Source organism: Mus musculus, chromosome 15 (assembly GCF_000001635.26).
Source record: "Mus musculus strain C57BL/6J chromosome 15, GRCm38.p6 C57BL/6J".
NCBI lineage: Eukaryota > Metazoa > Chordata > Mammalia > Rodentia > Muridae > Mus > Mus musculus.
In genome coordinates this window covers 97,156,213-97,175,487 of record NC_000081.6, presented here as the reverse complement: position 1 = coordinate 97,175,487, position 19,275 = coordinate 97,156,213, and the positions used below count along the sequence as shown (strand labels likewise).

The 19,275-nt window shown below is 46.3% G+C and overlaps 2 long non-coding RNA genes across 3 annotated transcripts; one reads left to right on the top strand and one right to left on the bottom strand.

The window, feature by feature from the left end:
• Positions 1-1,584: 1,584 nt before the first annotated feature.
• Gm33149 lies at positions 1,585-12,938 on the bottom strand. The gene is made up of 3 exons (XR_384414.3): positions 12,881-12,938; positions 2,446-2,657; positions 1,585-2,099 (listed from the first exon to the last, which is right to left on the bottom strand). It is a non-coding gene; the product is annotated as a predicted gene, 33149 (long non-coding RNA).
• Positions 8,244-14,474, top strand: Gm32885 (predicted gene, 32885). Of its 2 annotated transcripts, NR_155278.1 has the most exons (4): positions 8,244-8,311; positions 8,878-8,985; positions 13,406-13,533; positions 14,093-14,474. It is a non-coding gene; the product is annotated as a predicted gene, 32885 (long non-coding RNA). The 2 variants fall into 2 exon arrangements; NR_155279.1 differs by lacking the exon at positions 13,406-13,533 and having other exon boundaries at positions 8,862-8,985.
• Positions 14,475-19,275: the final 4,801 nt, after the last annotated feature.

The following is a 19,275-nucleotide window of genomic DNA, read 5'->3' as shown; positions in this document are numbered from 1 at the left end:
CCTTTTAAACATTCTAGAAGGTTCTCTGCCACAGAGAGGTTGCCAGGGTTGTGTGTGAAGTGCTCCAGGCACTGGGAAGCTATGAGACCGCTCAGTTAAGCAAGGCCATTTGTGTAATTAACCTCACACTCAGTGTGTTCCTTGTCTGAAGACTTCTGTGGAGAGTCGAGAGGCAATTCTTCCCAGAGTCTCGTTCCCCACAGTCTTCTGAGCTAGCAGAGCAGGGGAAGCACACGTCAGCAGGAGCAGAGACAGCTTCCCCATCTTCCTTTCCCTTTCACCTCTGACCTCAGCAGCTATCCGGGCTGAGATTTATGGGCTGTGATCCACCAAGCCTGGGGACATGGCCTGCAGCTAAGACAGCCAGTTCTCCATCTGCAAGAACAGCCTGCTCACTTCTCTTGGCTCCCTGTCTGCTTGTCGCCTGTTTTATGTTAGATCCTGGATCTGTCCTTTATGATACTGAACACCCTAAGTGTTCAGCTGAAGATGTCTGGCTGTACTTCCCCCTCCCCCTCCTTCCCTCCCTCCCTTTCTCTTCCTCCCTTCCTCCTCTTCTTCCTCCCCCTCCCTCTCCCTCTGCCCCCTCCCCCCTTCTCTCTGGGAAAGTTAAGAAGCCACATTGTGCTATGACTTAACAGTCCCTAACTTATGACCCTGTGCAGTTCCTTGTCCTCCATTCCCCTTGTCACATAGGCTATCCCATACTAAATCATGTGGTTTAAAATTCCCCACTACCACCCCCCCCCCAAGAAGGCTAAGAAAATGAGGGCATTTTTATCAAGGCTGTCTTCTGAGCCTCCTCTTTCATGTTGCCCATGGAAGCTATCTCTCTTTTACCTTAAGGCAGTGTTTCTCAACCTGTGGGTGGTGACCCCTCTGTGAGTAGAACAGCCTTTCACAGAGGCACGAGTCAGAAATCCTACATGCCAGATATTTACATTGTGGTTTATAATAAGCAAAATTACAGCTACAAAGTAGCAATGAAAATCATTTCTCCAGATTTTAAAGGCAATCCGTCCTTTCCATCCACTTAAGGCTGAGCCATGGCCTCTTTGATAGAGTGCACCATTTTAATGCTCTCCTGCCTTGAGTTCCCCACCTGATTCTTTTGGTCACAATCCCCTCTCTCCTGATAACGCTTGCTTTCGAATCGTTGGTTGGTGTTCAGTTGCTTTCCCACACCGACTGCTGACTTCTTATATATATATATATATATATATATATATATATATATTTTTTTTTTTTTTTTACTTCACTGAGAAATGAGTTTTCACTTCAAGATGGATTTGCCTAAAACCTGGCCCTCCATGTCACTGCAAGCTTAGGGACAGAAGAGACAAGAGACCAATGTTTTCAACCTCAGCCATCAGAGAACTGGAAATTAAAGCTACATTAGGGTCCCATCTCACTCCAGTCAGAACTGCTATCATTAGGAAAAAAAATGAAAACGGCGGAGAGACTGGGGACACAGAGTGCTCATGTGCAGGTGGCGGGATGCAAGGTAAAGCAGATGCGACTAGGGGCACTTCCTTTCTGACTCTTCCATCTTGTAAATAAAAGAACTTAAAATAGACTCAGAAGGAAACTTGAGGATGATTTTACTAGAGTTTGAGAGAAAAATCAACAGACCAGGCAAGCTGTTCAGCAAATGCCTGAGGAGGGAGAGAGCAGGCGCTGTGGTACCGAGGAAGCCACAGCACACACCGCACGTCTTGAGGCCAGGCTGGCTCTGCCATGCCCACTTAGCCATGTGCCCGCACAGCATGTCTGGAGACAGTGGGATTTAAGGCTACTGGGCTGAGACATGCCAGCAGGGCCTCAGGCCTTGGTGGAAGCTGTCCCAGCTACTGTGCTCAAAGTCGTACTGCAGTGAGGCATCTATACACTTGGCACCACCCATCACTGTTTGTGGTACACCATCAGGCACACGCGGGTGCCCCTGCCTCCGTCCTCGACCAGTGGTTTCTCCTCTCTGAGGGCGCCCTCCTGGTGTACCGAGTACTCTTATGTGATGCCGTGAGCTTCACGTGTGGGCGGGGCATTGCAGGGCTTGGAGCGCAAGCTGTGCATGGGAGCCTCGGATGTCCTTGTTCAGCCTGCGCACGGAATGGAGGTAGAGAAAATAGCCAGTGCAGAATCCCCAGGAAGCCAGCACTTAGCACAAGAATGTTACCACTCTCCCGAGGAGCCGTGCGACTTTTCATCAAGGTGGACAGAGCTCTGGGAGCCTTCAGCACTGTGGCCCACCACTGACGACACCCGGGTTTTCTGTCCTGAACTTTCTCAGCGCACTGTAGACCCCCCCCCACCCCCCTCTTATCACCAGACATGCTGTATGTGGCGCAACTTCCCTAGCTCTCGGCTGGGTCTGGCTCCATTTCATGTCATCCCCGGGATTAGGAAGGGTGCAGGAAGATGATCTGAGGGTGAGACTACACTTACGTGACTCTATGTTATAAAAGGGCAAGATGATGCACAGGTTCCTCCATCTTGTTTTCTGGCTAAGGCCATTCCGGTTTAACTCGAATTAGATCTGCTTCTCTCTGCTCCGCGTGTTTTTCCCATGGGATCTCCTGAACCCTCATGGCTGAATTCTTTCTTCCTCTTTCTCTCCTGGCTGGCAGAAGCCCATTAGCTGATCAGCTTTTATTGGCCTATCAGAGAATAAATGGGGAGCAGTGTTTACACAACACTGAGACTGGAGATTCTTTAAATAAGCCATGGCAAGGCCATGTCCGGATGGCAGCAAGATATGGGGAGTGGCGGTGGGGAGCACAGAAATCAGCATTTGAATAATAAAAAGATAATCTTTACACAGTTGACAAAAACCTTACACCTGCAACACCCAGCAATGTCTTTGCTTCAAAGTGGGATCCTTGTCAGACAGAAATGCACACTGAAAACTTTACACATGGAAATATATTTAAAGTGATCCTGGGACAATGGAGAGGGTGGCAAAGACCTGGGAATAAAATTGTCTGGGGTGGCTGAGTCGGGGTAACTGATGGTTATTGAAGGTGGGTTTAAGGCAGTTGGGGGCTTATTACATCTTCACCCTACTTTCATGTATGGTTTTAATTTTTCAAGCTGAAACTCTTAAAAGAACGTGACCATCTACATACAAGATGGCAGCTTCCTGAACACAAGGTGATTTGTTTACAAGCCACGGTGTAGCTGTAAATGGTTAAGTCACTCTGAGCTTCTAGCAGAGCTCTGGATTCATGAATGAACACACACACACACACACACACTTTATATTTAATCTGCCTTAGCTAGCTCAATGACCGGGCACTTCTAAACCTGCCCGTGGCTAGCACACACTCCCCTCTGGTATTCCTGAGTTAACACTTTCTGAATCTATATCTTATCGTTGCTTCCCTGTTTCCTTCTGGCTGACCCTCCCACGGGGCTGCTTTCTCATTGCATCTACATTTAGACCGGGTCACCCTCCTGCTCCTTCATGGCATGGCCTGACTACATCCCTCTCATGGCAGAATTCCTTCTTTCCTTCATCCCTTGCCCGGGAATCCTAAAACTCCCACTCTTTCTCCTTGCCCAGCCATTGGCCGTTAGCAACTTTATTTCCCAATCAGAGCCAACTGGGGACAGGCTTCCTTTAGCCTACACGACCAGGCTGATTTCAGGACCACGTTTGGGAAGCAAGTCAAACTGCATGGATTTTTGGAGATAGTATTGGTGAGAAAGACAATATATGTGAGTGTCTGTTTTAAGCAGGACAAAGAATTAAGAAGGAATTTGTGCTTAAAACAAACTCTCCCCCTAAGCTAGAAACAATGGAAACTGGTGTAAAACCATATCAGAGAGAGTCTTCTGAGAGACAGAAGCAGTCCAGCAGGAAAATGGGTCAGGAATGAGCGATCTCTGGGGAGAGGGGGGAAAAGGTGAGAGAGCTGGGGTCAGGAATGATTGACATCCAGGTAGAGAGGGGGGAAAAGGAGGTGAGAGAAATGGGGTTCTAAGGTAGTTACAGGAACTTAAAAATAGCTGTTGTGGGCTACACAAAAGTTAGATGTTTGTATACCATACGTTTGACACGTCTGTCTGTCTGTCTACCCCAGCAGCTGGCTTGTAGTAGCTGTGTTGGAGCTCATCCATCACAAGGCTGGTTTGCGAGTGTGCACTGATTTGAGGTGGAACCCATGGCAGGGAGACGCCCTGCACTGCTCTGACTCTTTCCCGATGAGTCTTTATATAAGCACTTTGCTGGAAAATGCTTTCTCCACATTTCCCCCAGAAAATAAGCTATAGTTCCACACGTCAAACTAAGAATGTCTGTGACAAGTCCCCAAAGCAGCAATGGACCAATCACATGTGCCATGCAGGGGGTGAAGAGACTAAAGGCTCAACAGGATGCATCCGGCTATACTGAAATTGCATCTCAAGTGGCTGGAGAGAGGGCTCGTTGGTAAAGAGCATTTGCTGCTCTTCCGGACGACCCAAGTCTCAGCCTTACATGGTAGCCCAGCAACTGCAGTTCCAAAGAACCTGACGCCCTCTTCTGGCCTTCTCAGACACTGCACACATAGTGTGCACAGATATACACACAGATTAATATCTATATACATAAAATAAAAGTAAAATATCTTGAGCATCAGATGAAAATACGTCTCTGTCCCTTTTACTCAAAATCATGAGCCGTTCACTTGAAGACTGAAGATTGGTCCTACTACCCTGTAACAGGTAGGGACTGAGGGATGCTGGGAGATCCTGAAGGCCAGGTCCACTTTGATATGTTAAATAGGCACCTCGGCCATATGTGCTGCTTTGAAATTTAACACACTGGATTAGATAAAGGTCTTCAGCCTCCATCACAGCCTTCACACTGCACATAGCAAGCTCCTTTCACTGTGAAGGTCAGATGAGCCATCTGCAAACAAAGAGAACACTGAGAATAAGTCCCGGATAAAAGTAAGAACAGAAAGATCTCCTGACTGTGCAGTGACCAAAAGGCTCCTCGGTCTTTTACATTTTATGGTGGACAGAGAAAACTAAGTCGACTGCAAACCTGCCATAGTGAAAACCCTTCAAGTTATAATATAGGAGTCCTTGGCAGGAAGACAGCCCTGGCTGCTTGGCAAATCCCTCCCTCAGGAGCCAGGCTCCACATCTGAGCACCTGCCAGTTCTCGGTTTACACAAACGGACTGTGTTGCCACACTGGACACTTGACAGGAGCCCGATGTCCTCACAAAGTACAGGGTACTAAATTTAGGATCCTGGCTGTGCCACTAGAAGATCTACAAGGGTCATCCTGACGGCTCCAGTGGCTTTCCAGAATCTGCTGCCAGAGGCTTCCCAAATAGCTGAAGTAATTTGACTGCTCCAGGACAAAGGCCAACTAACCCAGGACTCAGCCCGGGTTCCCTGTAGTGCCCCAGTCCCCTAAGGTTCCAGGCTCACTTCCTATTTGAACCAGGCCATTGCAGGGCCTGAACACACGACAGGCAGAGGAGACTAAAGCAGATATAACACACCTAACCACCAAAACCCAAACGGGAAAACAGACACTCCAGAGACTGTGGAGAGCGCACAGGGCATGACTTAGAGGCATGAGGTGCACAGTGAGAGAGTCACTCTCCTCCACTGTCTTCAGCTGAGAAACTTTGGAAGAACCGAATGGCGGAATTTATCCCAGCTTGGTTCTGCACAGGTGGGGCAGGCTTGCCTTCAGAGCATGTCTTGGGCAGCAATGCACAGGAAACAGCACAGCTCTGCTGAGAAGTTTCTAGATTCTCCAGGTACCAGGTGACCGTTACTCCATGCTTCCAGAGCATGCAGCTTGTATACTTGTGTGCACGTTGCCCAGAGTGCAGGCTGGGAGCTGGACGTGGGTTCACCTATTATCCCTATAAAGGCAGGCCCTGCGTGCTGCTCTCCTTAGCTGGCCTTGAGCTAGAAGTGTCTGTCACGTAGTCAGCATGTGTTGAAGGACTGCTGTTACCACAACAGAAATATCCCCCACGCATCACAGTTTCTCCGTCACTTCTGCACGCACAGACTCCGAGTGCTTCCGGAAGAGATGACCTTATGTAATTTTTCATTACTGCAGGCTGGCATTAGTCACAAAGAACAGTCTTTCTAACCAAAAGAAAAACTCTGGACTCAATTATTGTACTATCCAAATGAGACAGTGAAATTCGAATAAAGGTTAGGTATCTTTTTGTTTGTTTTTTTGTTTTATTGTTTTTGGCTGGAAATACATCCATATTTATGGTTGATAAAAACTAAAATCAGAGTGGACCCTTCCAATATTGCTTCCCCTGACATTTTCTAAAGTATTGGGATAATTTTAAAACCACTCCAAGCTTTGGTTTCCTCCCCAGAGCAAGCCCCTCGTCAGCGAGGGAATCCTGTCTTAAATCCAGCTTTCTTAGGTAGGCTGCGCTGGAGCTCCTGTCTAGGTTGCCTTTCAAAGGCTGTCTAGCAGAACTGCTGGGATGCTGGACTGTGAAAGGGTCTCACAGCAGGGCACAGCTGTAACTTCATGCTGAGTGACAGAGAGCCACCATGGACATAAGTGGGACAGATATGTCACAGAGGCTGCATGATATCTTGGCCCACGTGGCTTCACGATGAAACCGAGGAAGCCCACTCCACATAGTAGAGCTAAGTCATTCCAGCCTCAGGGAAGGCAAAGACATGAGTTCCCAGAACACCGTATGCACACCTGTCAAATGTAACTCCTGCGTGTTTCATGGTGAAATGGAAGCAGGGAGCCATAGTATGGCTTAGTGCAAACCCCTTTCAGTGTGCCCTTGGCAGAAGCCTCCACCTTGGAGTCAGTCCCTAAATGCTGACTGACTCTAGTTGGTTGCTTGTACCAGCCACTGACCCTCAAGAGGTAATGGGGAAGATTTTCTTGGGCAGTTGGGAGGAAAAATAAAAGGGAAACCTGTCAAGAGAAGTGTCGGGGACTGAACTGGGTTCCTCTGTGAGAGCAGTAAGTGCTCTCCACTCCCAGGCATACCTTAGTCATCCCTCCATCTTCTAATTGCTTAAGTTGATTCCTTCTTAATTCTTTAAGATCTCCACTGGGATTGCAGGTAAACATCGCTTCCTTTCGATTATGATTATGTATCAGCTGGTAAGGCAAATGCAATTTTTTGGAGGGCAAATTCTAGCAAACAGTGATGAATTCTGTACACAGGAGTAAGTCTCAGAGGAAAGGAAAGGCTGATTCACATTTATCCGTGATATCCAAAGGAGCTGACACTGGTACAGAAGAAACTTCTGTTTCTGAGAGATGAGATTTGACTCATTCAGGACTCGGCCTTCTAAGGCATTAAACTAGACCATGGTAATGGGCCAAGGCATCAACCTTCAGGATACATGAAGGCCACATCCTCTCTCCTCCCTCTCTCTTCCATCTTTCCTCCTGACTTCCTCCCCCCCCCCCCCCCGTCTTCCTTGGAGATGAAGATCTTTCTAAGGCAAGAATTAGCCTACACAAAGCTGACTGACTACATGCAGGGATTGTTTCCTTTGGAAAACAAGGAGAACAGCAAATCACCCTCCGTGTTATGGTGAGAGCCGTGGCTGGAGGAAGCTAGTGTGTCTTTGGTAGTTACTCCCCAGTGGGGATGACTTCTCTCACTGGAGAAGCGTGTGCTATGTGCTCTCTTCTTCCGGCCACCCCCAGTGAGCCTTCAACCAGGACAGCTGGCATGCAGTGATGGCCACCTGACTGGCTTTCCTCTCTTCTCTTGCCTCTCCTCAATCTATTCTGTATTGCTCATCTTCCAAGAAGTCAAGCAGGCCAGCTGTGTGCTCGTCATGATTTGTGAACTCTGGAACACGACCACAGAGGTTCTTAGAGAGAAAAAGCGGATTATTCCCAAATCGTCTCCTGGTAGGACAGTTTGAGCAGACATGCGAGTATAGGACACATGTCTCCTCTTGAGGAAAAGCTGATGTTAATTTTCTTTGTTCTTTGAAGTAAGACGTTTTTTCAAATCATTCTGAAGACTACCCATAGGTAAGGGCTTGTGCTATTCAGAACAACGCTTGGACTGTCATTTGTTGACTCCTCAGGTAAGCAAGGGATTGGGCCACGGGTCTTACTCACCATTCCCCAGTCTCATGTCAAAGGCTCCAAACATCTCTATATGTTGCAGGATTTCCCCTGTCCAATCACATTAGGGCAGCAGGAGGTCTGTGATTGGACAGGGAAAAGGAAGGTGGAGCTAAGAGTTGCAGAGACAGAGAGCGTAGGAGAGGGAGGAAGAGGGAAGATGGCGGCGGCCGTGAACCAGCGTGGCCTTAACCAGCCATAGTTATGATATTATAAGGTTAGAATAATTGGGATAAAGCTTTTATCATTATCAATTGGCTCTGAAAGTATTGAATTGTTTCTTGTAAATTGAGAATTTATTGATACATAAAATTGGTTTAAGATTTGATAAACTTTAAGAGTTTTGATTCTACCGGGTAAATGGGCGTTGAGATGGCTGACTGTGGGGTGTGTGGGCCTTTGTGTGGTTGTGAGAGGAACTCAGGGGGTTACCCACCGAGAGTTGGTGGGCAGAGAGTCCGCCGAGTTGAAATTACCTGGCTAGAGCCCTGTGGCTCTCCGGTGCCGACAGCATCGTGGGAATCTGCCGGTTTGCTTTTTTAATATTTCCTGCAACATTTATCCTCGTAGATTCCCTCCCCTTTCCAAACTTTAATTCATATTCTTGTGTCTTTCTGATCCCAAAGCAGCATTGAGAATGTTTTCATATGTATTTATGCGTGCACATGCATGTGTTGTGTGTAGTATGTATTCACATATATTCGTTGCTTTCAAAAATGTATTCTTATTCTGCATAAAGTATATTATTCCATGTTAATCTCTCAAAGGCTCCTTTCCATGTAGACCTGTGGGTGTCTGCCTGACCTGTAGTCTGAAGATGCTCTTTCTGAAGTCTTAGGAGGGCCCCTCAGTGAGGATGCCCGAAGCTGAAGGCTTTACTTCTGTTTCAAGGTATGCATTGTTTCTGTTTGTTGAGACGTTGGGTCATCTGCCTGGCATATGCCAGGAGATCCATAGAAAGTGTCTGGGGTGTAGAGATGACATCAGCTTAAACTCCAGCTCACCCTTGCTGGCCGTGGGACACACTTTGGGTTCAGGTGCTTCAGTCCCCTCTCCTGGAAGTCCTCACAGTTGGTGAACCCTACGAATCTGCTCTTTGAGGCAGAGGCATCTGTTAGCACAGGAAGAAGAGCTGCCTTGCAGCAGCAGGTTTAAGGAAGTTGAGGCAGGGGGCTAGAAAGATGGCTCAGTGGCCAAGGGTACTTGTTCTTTTCTCAGAGGATCCAAGCGGCTCCCAGCACCCACGCCAGGTGGCTCCCAAGGACGTGTAACTTCCCTTCCAGGGGATCCAGGTACACAATGCAGACGCAACATATAATCAAAAAAATATAGATGTATAAAAAGAAGCTGAGGCTAGCTCCTTCTCCCCACGCTCCTTCCCTCCCAACGGGAATGGCAGGGGCTTCTCTCAAACCTACTTTACATGTACTGCAGCCACAACTACTTACGTTACTGGTGAAAAAACATACTCAAAAGAGCATGACGTTACTCTTCAACCAGCTACACAGTGAAGCCAATTTGAAAGCCCAAAGAGCCGGGCAGTGGTGGCGCACAGCTTTAATCCCAGCACTTGGGAAGCAGAGGTAGACGGATTTTTGAGTTCGATGCCAGCCTGGTCTACAGAGTGAGCTCCAGGACAGCCAGGGCTACACAGAGAAACCCTGTCTCGAGAAACCCCAAAAGAGATAAAGACGAAAGCCCAAAGAGCCTCTGGCATCCATATTGGTAAGCAGTATGCTACTTTCCAAGCATAAGAGTTCTGTCTCTGTTCTCTGTCCATACTTCTTGGCTGGGACTAATAAGGGAATTGACCCCATGCAGTCACCAAGCAGCTGCAGGTGTGTACAGGAGCAGACTGAAATGTACAAACAGGAAGCAGTTACAAGTCAAGGGAACTGACTCAGTTTTTAAAGATGGAACTCCAGTCACTCGGGAGGCTGAGGCAGGAGGATAATCTGAGTTAAAGGCTAGCCTGGGATGCACACACACCCTTTCTCACCAAGCAAACAAGAAAGACACCATCTTCAGGCCTTGAAACCAAATGAAAATCAAGTGCGTGAAAGACGGCTAAGCCTTTCTCACACCTGGTTAAACTTTGCTGACTAGACAGAGACCCCAATGGGAAAAGAGATCTTTTCTTTTAGCTTTAGACTTGAATTTAAATGTTGATACAGATGTATCAAATTCTAAGAGCAAGTTCTACAAACAGTAACAATAAGGCTGTTTTTTTTTTTTGACAATGTATCTACTCTATTCTAGCAACCCATGTTACTTATATGCGAAGTCATTAAACTAATTTACCTATTTATGTTCCGATAAATATTAAAGCACATACGCTTTTAAAAATAGAAAGCCATCAGTAGTTGCAGTAATTACTCTGGTTACAGCACTACTGGCACATTTTTTTCTTGCTTAGCTGTTTATTTCTTTATTACTTCCTCAGTGTGACATGGGGACACTTCGATTCCCATCAGCCCTTTCCTTACTGTCAGCTGCCTGCCTCCTCACATTTCACAAGCAGCTGACTCAGGCCGCTGCCGATCTTCCTTGAAATGTAGCTTCTGCGGACGCGCTCGGGGTGGCTATTTTTATAAGACAAATCGGCTCACCAAGTCGTGAGCGCTGACCTGGTTAGTCCACACACGGAAGTGAGTGGCGCAGAGGGGAGGGGGAGGTAGCCTGTGCTGCACTAGGGAGGGGCCGCTAGCCGTGACACCTAAGAAATTGAGCCATTGGTCACGCAGCCACTCTTGTGAAGAAATAGTGGGAAAGATTCTGATGCTGGAGATTTATTTATTCCATAGCAGGAAAAGCCAGCAGTAACATTTTTACACTTTGCTTTATCTTCGTTCCTTCACTTGTCTGCTCCAACCACTGAGCACTCAAGGAGAGCTGGTCTGATAGCAAAACTTCCATGGTGGGCAGACCTCCGTGGCACTGGAAGCTGTGGGCCTCCTGTTGTCCCTGGGCTCTGTGAACATTGTTTTCTGAAAAAATGCTAGCAAACCTCACCATGCTGGCCAGGGCAGATGGCCAGAGGCGAAGCCCAAGTCCCTCTGGTTGAACATTAGTCTTCCCAAGGTCTCAAATAGTTGATGGATCTGCATAGATAACCTTTGCAAAGATACCAGGTCTCAAAGCGTTACAAAGTAATTTTATTTGGACTTGGGAGAGTTAACATTTTTGCAAATATCCCCCACCTTTACCCTGAAATCAATCATTTCGGCAATCCAGGTCAGCCTGATACCCATCAGCTCAAAGGACAGTTAATGATTGGTGGGTCAGGAACAGCGCCGAGATTTTTGAAGTCAGGGAATGTGCTGTATGAGGGAATTCTGCCGCAGGTGAACTATTAGGTGACTTACACACCTAGTAGGTGACCTCCACATCTAGGCCTCATTATTTAAAAAAAATACTATTTAAAATTAATTAAATTTAAAAATATTAAAATTAAAAATATTTAAATTAAAATTGAAAATATTTTAAAATTTTTACTGGAGATAAACACGCCCCTTTTTTACATCCTAACACCTAACTGCATTAACACCTAACATTAACTGCATTGCAAGTTACCCAAGTCATACAAGAACGCACACTGTGGACCCCAGACTCGGAAGTTTGACACTGATTTGAACATTTGACGCTTTGAGATATTTCCTAGTCAACTGGGAAGTGTTGAGAAGCAGGACCACAATTTCGAATGAAATAAAGACAACTCACCATGGTTCCTGCGGCCCTGTAGAGCCTACTTTCTTAACTCCGGAGATGAATTTGGTGTCACAGCTACGGAATTACATTAGCCAAGAAAGCCCAGGGGTTACAGGCGTGGGTGTGGGGGGATCTTGAGGTTGGTGAGTTCTTTGAGATGAAGCAGCCAAAGCATGCAGGTTAGCTTATCCATCCTTGAAATTGGCCAGGAGAAGGTTGTTTATGCATTAATACTATAAGAGGAAGACTCCCGTGGGCCTAACTCATTGCTTCCCCCTCTCTCCGTTCTCTAAGCATTCTGTTGAAATACAAAATCTGCTGTGGTTGTGGTAGTCTGGGGCTGCCCTCCGTCCACAGCGTTGAGCCTCTACAGATGTTAGTGGACAAGGAGCAGAGTGAAGTATGGAAAACTCGCCCCATAGAGGAAGTGAGAGCAGGTGACGAGGGCTGATTTCCTGGTTCACAGTGGCACCTTCTTGTCGTGCCCGTACCCACTTGGTGGGAGGTTGGCTGTCTCTGGTTCCTCTTCCCCATTACCCATGTCTATGTCCCATTCCCCCACTTTCCTCCCCTTTGAGACAGAGTCTTACCATTTAGCTCAGCTGACTTTGAACTAATTCTCTTCCTGCCTTAGCTACGTTCTGGGATTATGGTCCTGTGCCTGACCTTGGGTCTCTCTCTCTCTCTCTCTCTCTCTCTCTCTCTCTCTCTCTCATTTGAGTGTGTGTATGTGTGAGTGTGAATACTGCATGTGTGTGTATGTGCATGTTGTATGATGGTACATGCAAGCTGCATACATGCACAGAGGATACAGCGACCCCTGACCTCTGACCTATCCTCATCAGATAGATTCTTTCACTGAATCTGGAGCCGGATGTAGTGATCTGTTTCTGAAGAGAGTTCTTCTCTCATGATGTAATCAACTTCCAACCATTCACTAACCAGCATTCTTTGAACTTAGAAATGCTACCTTATGCTAATAAAATTAAAAAAGAAAAAGAAAAAAGAAAAAGACAAGAAACATAGAATGGCAATCTTGTAAGTTTTAAAGAAAATATAAATGTCGAGGAGAACTCACGTTGCAGTCGATCTGACCAGCACACAGTTCGCATTTTCTCTGGGGACTAGGAAAGAACGACTGAGCCAGTCACGTGATTGGCTATTGTGACACCGGCACTAGCAGCCTGCAGCACTGACCTGCTTAAGAGGACACACTGGACAGGGAGGATGACAGTCCACTTCTGGCCACTGCTTGCAAGTGCATAACTTAGGCTTACGTGGTCAACTTAAAATGAGCATCAGAGAGAGAGTCTCTCCAAAGGGAAGAGTGTGACAGAGTTTTGCAGTCAGGAGATAGGTGCCATGGAGAACAGTGGGAGGGGTGGCCCCAGGGAGCCAAATGGGCATAAGGATTTCAAAGACCAAATGAGGAAGGTTACAGAAATTACCTGGTAGTCAGGGTTCTGTTCAAGAAGAGAATTTATAGAATGAGGATATACCAAAGAGAGTTTATCAGATTGGCTTACATGATATGGTTGGATAGTCCAACAGTGGCTGCCCTACACTAGTCAGGCTGACAACCTGGTGGTTGCTCCATCCACAGGACTGGATGTGTCATCACTATCACCATCATCAACACCACCACCACCACCAGCAGCAGCAGCAACAAAGATAAACTCACTTGTTAGAGTGAAGACTAACAGGATTACCAGAAGGAGCCACCTACTCAGTGTAAGTCTTCACACCTCAGTTGACAACCAAGACAGCGCACCACAGACATACTCACAGGATGGTGCCCCACAGAACGGTGTCACCACAGAACAGTGTCCCACAGACATAGCCACAGGCCAATCTTCTCTGAAGAATTCCTTCTTAAGGCTCCTTCCCAGTGATTGTGTCAAGTTGACAGTTACAAGTAACTAGCTTGGGTTATTTTGTAACAATTATCATTGGCATAAGCATTAGTGGCAAGGGTGACATCAGTCCCAGCTTGAAAGGCAGTTCCTGGCAGGTAGCTGCAAAGCTGGCCTCTCTGTAAGCACACAGTTCGTTGTGAAAGCCTACTGCAGTCCTTGTACATGTTCGTAGTATGGCAGTCTTCTCTTGTGGAGGTTATGTGTGCATAAGATGTCTTCCCGAATGCTTCCCTCCATTTTGTTTTTAGTTTGGTCTAAGTGACTCCATTTTTATTTTGATAACTTCAGTGTTCTACTCTGATTTAGATATCATGGTTTATTTCTCTTCCTTGCCTTGTTTCCAGTTCTCAGTGACTATCTTATTATCTCCACAGGCAGTGAACAAGACGTGTGGTCTGAAGATACACAACACCGAGACAGGACTGTGTGGTGCTCACATGCCACGAGCAGAGTTCAAACAGCATCCAAGCCCTAAAGACCAGAGCCATGGACCAATATGGTGGATGGCATGTGTGCGCTTGTTCCAGAAGTGCTACTCATCATGGAGGCAAATCCTGTGAGGACGTGGAAGACTTCACCTGGTTTCTCCGCTTTCCTCCCGGTGACACGGGGGATACTTCGGGCAGATACTGAACTGTCTGCTGCCATTTACAGCCACAGTTACATGGGATTGTTTGTTCCTTCCCTGGGCTTCTACCTCTTCCTTGACTGGAACAGAAGCTAGGTGCTTAGATAAACCTGGTCAAATATTTTAAATCAGGATTCTCTTTTTTTCTCAGCCTAAGAGCTTAAGTGGCTATTTATGTAGTTTTATAAATAAAAAAAAAATTTTTTTAACATCCTGATCATACCATAGCCATTTTAAAGAGGAGAAGAGACATTTTAAAGAGCTATGTGTGCTGCATTAGACTACTGAAGAAAAAAAATAGACCCAAGGAATTAACATTTCTGAGGAATCTCAGAGAGAAGTTTTGTAAAAAAAAAAAAAAAAAAAAAAAGTATTTAATTGCAATCCAGGCTTTCTACCCTGCCTTTGATCATTTAGTTTCTGGAAAAAAGACTCACATATCCTTTTTATTTGTCATAAGCCTTTATCAGCACTAATGTTGGGCAGAGATCTACCCTCTATGCTATTAAGATCTATTTCCTATTGATAACCCCAGAGCTATTACTCTGTTTCATTTGGGCTGCTCTTAACTCCAATTGGCCAACCCTCAGGGCCATGCTAAGTTGAATATTAACCCATGGCATCTTTATCCTCTCTCCACCTTCTCTCTTCCTTTCTGGTCTTCTCGAACCCCACGGCCCAGAACACCAAGCCCCGCCCATCTCAATTCTGCCCTGTTATTGGCTGTTGGTATCTTTATTCATCAGAAATAACTTGGGGGCAAGGTCACATAGCATCACTTGGGTCTGCATCCAGACTCTCTCATCTTCGGGGCAACCAGATCTTAGGGGGCCTGCACTTTGCATTACAGTACATAGCAAGAGACCAAACCTCGACAGGGAAGGGAAAGGCTGGCATCCTCATGGCAGTCAGGGGAGGAATTCGACACCCAGGAAATGATTTTACAAAGTTCTGACCACTTGACAGACTGACTTCAGGAGAGACAGAAGCTAAGGCAGTGATGGCAGAGATGCTCCTTTGACTGAACAGTGTGGCCATGCATATCTCTTGCTCTCCATTAAACCCAGACCTCGCTTCACTTTCCTGAAGAAGGACCCCTTTGTTTCTCTCCCAGTGTGGCCACACTGAATAAATCTGCCTTTGCTTTCTATTCACTGTTGCTTGCTTGCTTGCTTGTGTGTGTACTTGAAGTGCAAGCATGTCTGTGCAACCTGTATACGCACACACGCATGCATGCATGCATATATGCATGCATGCAGTTACACTAGCATGCACATATATGTGTGCACCCACTATACTGGGCTTTTTTCCTCAGTAGATCTGTATACATTTGTTTGTTTGTTTGTTTGTTTGTTTTGAGACAGGCTCACTCTATACTCCTGTAGCCTGGAACTTCTGTGTACACGACATAACTCTCAGACATCTACCTACCTCTGCCTCCCAAGTGCTAGGATCAAAGCCACACACTTCTCCATTGGCCTCTACAATTTTTTTCTCAGTCCCTCACTGAACCTGGAGCTCAGCAGTGGCTGTCCTGGCTGCCCAGCAGACTGCCTCTTTATTCTTTATATGGGTCCTGGCATTGAATTCCGCTGCTCATGTTTGCTTAGCGTCCACTATATCAGGCAAGCCGCCTCTCCAGTCCATTACCTTTTTAACTGCTGTGTTGTGAGCACGTTGCCAAATCTATCAACTTTCTAGGAGGCCAGAGCCTAGATTTTGAGCCCAGAATCTGCAGTAACAATTCTGCCTCACTCCAAACTGGAAGACCGTTGATGGGATGCTGTCGAAGAGATGTCCTAGTCGATATAAACTAAACCAAAACCAGCACATCTCTTTTCCTTAGACACATGCTGTAAGGGTTCTGCTAACAGCCCCAGCCTTTCGTGGTGATTAGGGCAGTCTATGTGCTTCTCCCTGATCGAAGAAGCATGATTCCAGTTCAAGTGGTACACGTAACTAAGACAAACTACCTGATGCCTCTAACTCGAGCCATGGTGGCATGCGTTTGGAAACACCGAGTGCTCGTTTTCATATCTAATCCCCAGTCTCGGGTTAGAGAAAGTTAGCGGAACTTCAGTTGTACAGGAACACATGGTCGGACATGTTCTGGCAGGTGCTGCCCACTGCTACAGGGGAACAGTCAGCAGTTTCTAAGTCCCTGCCTTGCCAACGTAAGCCAACAAGGGAAACATAACCTGCCTTGTACTTGAGCCTGTCTATGCCTTCAAACTTCAACCCACGAACACATTTACTTTGCAGAGGACCACCTAGAACTTCTGCTATCCTTTTATTCTTTGTCCTGCAACTTTTCCAAGTGCAAGCTCTTAACTGTCTCTGGTCATTCATTACTTCCTGTCACTATGGAGGTCTATAATGGTTGGTTTTTAACCCAAAGGGCTCTTTTTTTACAGTCTACTTTTGATTTAAATATTTTAGCCAAATATTTTACATCAGTTTAAAATGTAAACTGTATAGCATTTCATTAGTATCCTACAATCCTATTGCAACCAATACATTTTCAAATGTTTATTAGAAGGTTCAAACTAAAGAAACATAGTTGGAAAACAAGAAAACGTTGGCTGCTCTAGAAACCAACAAGAAGCCTGTAATGGCCCTGTCCCACGCAGCGGGTGCTAACTATGGGGTTCTAGAACCACTGGTGTCCTTAGGCTGGACCTTGGGTTCTCATATAGGGGAGGAGGAGGAGGAGGGGAGGAAGAAGAGAGAGGGGAGGAAGAGGAAGAAAGGAGGAGGAGGAAGAGAGGAGGAAGAAGAGATAGGGGAGGAAGGTGAGAAGGAGGAGGAAGAGGAAGGAAGGAGGAGGAGGAAGGGCTTGACATGTGTTTGAGTCACAGCCCACTCCATGAATTCTAAGACTTTGCAGACATAGCTGAAGTTGGAGTCTCTGGAGCTTAAAATACACCCAGAGTAAACAGTGTTTAGCTACGTTTTACGAATGGAAACATTCCCACCCAGAGGGAGGAAGGAGGTTTATGGCTAAAGATAACCACAAGCTCAGAACACAAAAGGAATGAGAGTTACAAGACACAGGAGGCTCCCCCGCTCATAATGCAGCAAGCAATAAATCATGATGGGAAGAGTCCTTGGGAGCTGCCTGCAAGTTGGGCTTAGACATTAGCGCTCAGACCAGCAGGATGACTCAAGGAAGGACCGAAGCCTGTCTTAGATGATAAGGGAGACTCTGGTGAGTGGAAGGCGGAGCCACAGGCTGCCAACCTCAGTGAAGGTGGCGTATGATGAAGAGCACATTGCTCTGTGCAGCCACCAAATGCCAGGCAGGCTCCTCTGCACACCGCAGCCCCTCTACGTTTTGACCATGTCAAAACTGTAGTCTGCTTAACTATGAATTGGGGGAAAACCGCAATACCTGCCCTACCGAGTGTCTCTGTATCAGGTGCTAATAATTAATTACCTGTTCCGTTCCCCTCCCCTTCTCTTCCTCCTCCTCCTCCTTTCTTCTTTTCCTCCAATAGAACAAACTTCCATAAAGCCAATAGCTCAAATGCCGGGTTTTCTCAGCCTGAGGCCCACTGTAGACGCCTTGCTTCATCTTATCCAAATAGCTCATTCTTGATTCCTGAATTAGCAAAGACCCCAAACTTGACATGAGATAACCAAGCCGGATAAGACGACTTCTGGGGCACACGCCCGTGCTGTGTTCACCTTATTGTCCGAAGATGGGATGCCAAGGGCTGCTGTAGCCACCAGCTGCCATGAGGAAAATGAGTGGATCAGCAGAGAATGCCACCCTCAAAAGAACAGGGACCCTCAATTGTCGAGCAAAAGCAGAGTTAGAGGGCACACTCGTGCTGACGATGAGTCACACTCATATAATCTAATCATTGTTTTGTCTTTTTCATCCTCATAGGACTTGAATCCTGGGCATTAGCAGGACAGTTGGGAGCCTGAAAGATATTTGAATAAGGGGCTGGCGAAATGGCTCAGTGGTTAAGAGCGCCGACTGCTCTTCTGAAGGTCCCGAGTTCAAATCCCAGCAACCACATGGTGGCTCACAACCATCCGTAACGAAATCTGATGCCCTCTTCTGGAGTGTCTGAAGACAGCTACAGTGTACTTACATATAATAAATAAATAAATATTAAAAAAAAAAAAACAGCAAGCTTTAGCTAGAGAAAGTAGCCAAGGAGCTAAAGGGATCTGCAACCCTATAGGTGGAACAACATTATGAGCTAACCAGTACCCCGGAGCTCTTGACTCTAGCTGCATATATATCAAAAGATGGCCTAGTCGGCCATCACTGGAAAGAGAGGCCCATTGGACTTGCAAACTTTATATGCCCCAGTACAGGGGAATTCCAGGGCCAAAAAGGGGGAGTGGGTGGGCAGGGGAGTGGGGGTGGGTGGATATGGGGGACTTTTGGTATAGCATTGGAAATGTAAATGAGTTAAATACCTAATAAAAAATGGAAAAAAAAAGATATTTGAATAAGCAGCTAACACACATGTCTTTTAAAATTAATGGAGAGTGGAATTGTATTAATATGTTATTGGATCTCCTTTACTTCTGTGTCTGCAAGTGTCGTCGGCCCGAAGAGTTGAATTAATTGGCTCAGGAAATACAGATTGAGCCGTAGAAAGACATTTTAGTTCATTCTGAGATGCATTAAATGTCCGTGGTCATAATCCCTTCCCCTCATTTTTTAAAGAGGTGACCCATCATCAAAACATATTAGCTGATAGAGCTCACCTTTTGTGTAGAACGAGGCAGACGGTGTAAATTTGCTCACAGAATTCCTTGCCATCTGGGGTGAGAGTGAGGCACTCATATGCTGGGCCTCAACCCCTGCATTCACTTTCACTCCTGGGGGGTGGGGTAGTGGTGACAAGGTCATTTAACTCACGTGCTGTGTCCTAATGGGACCATAGATAATTTATTAATACATTA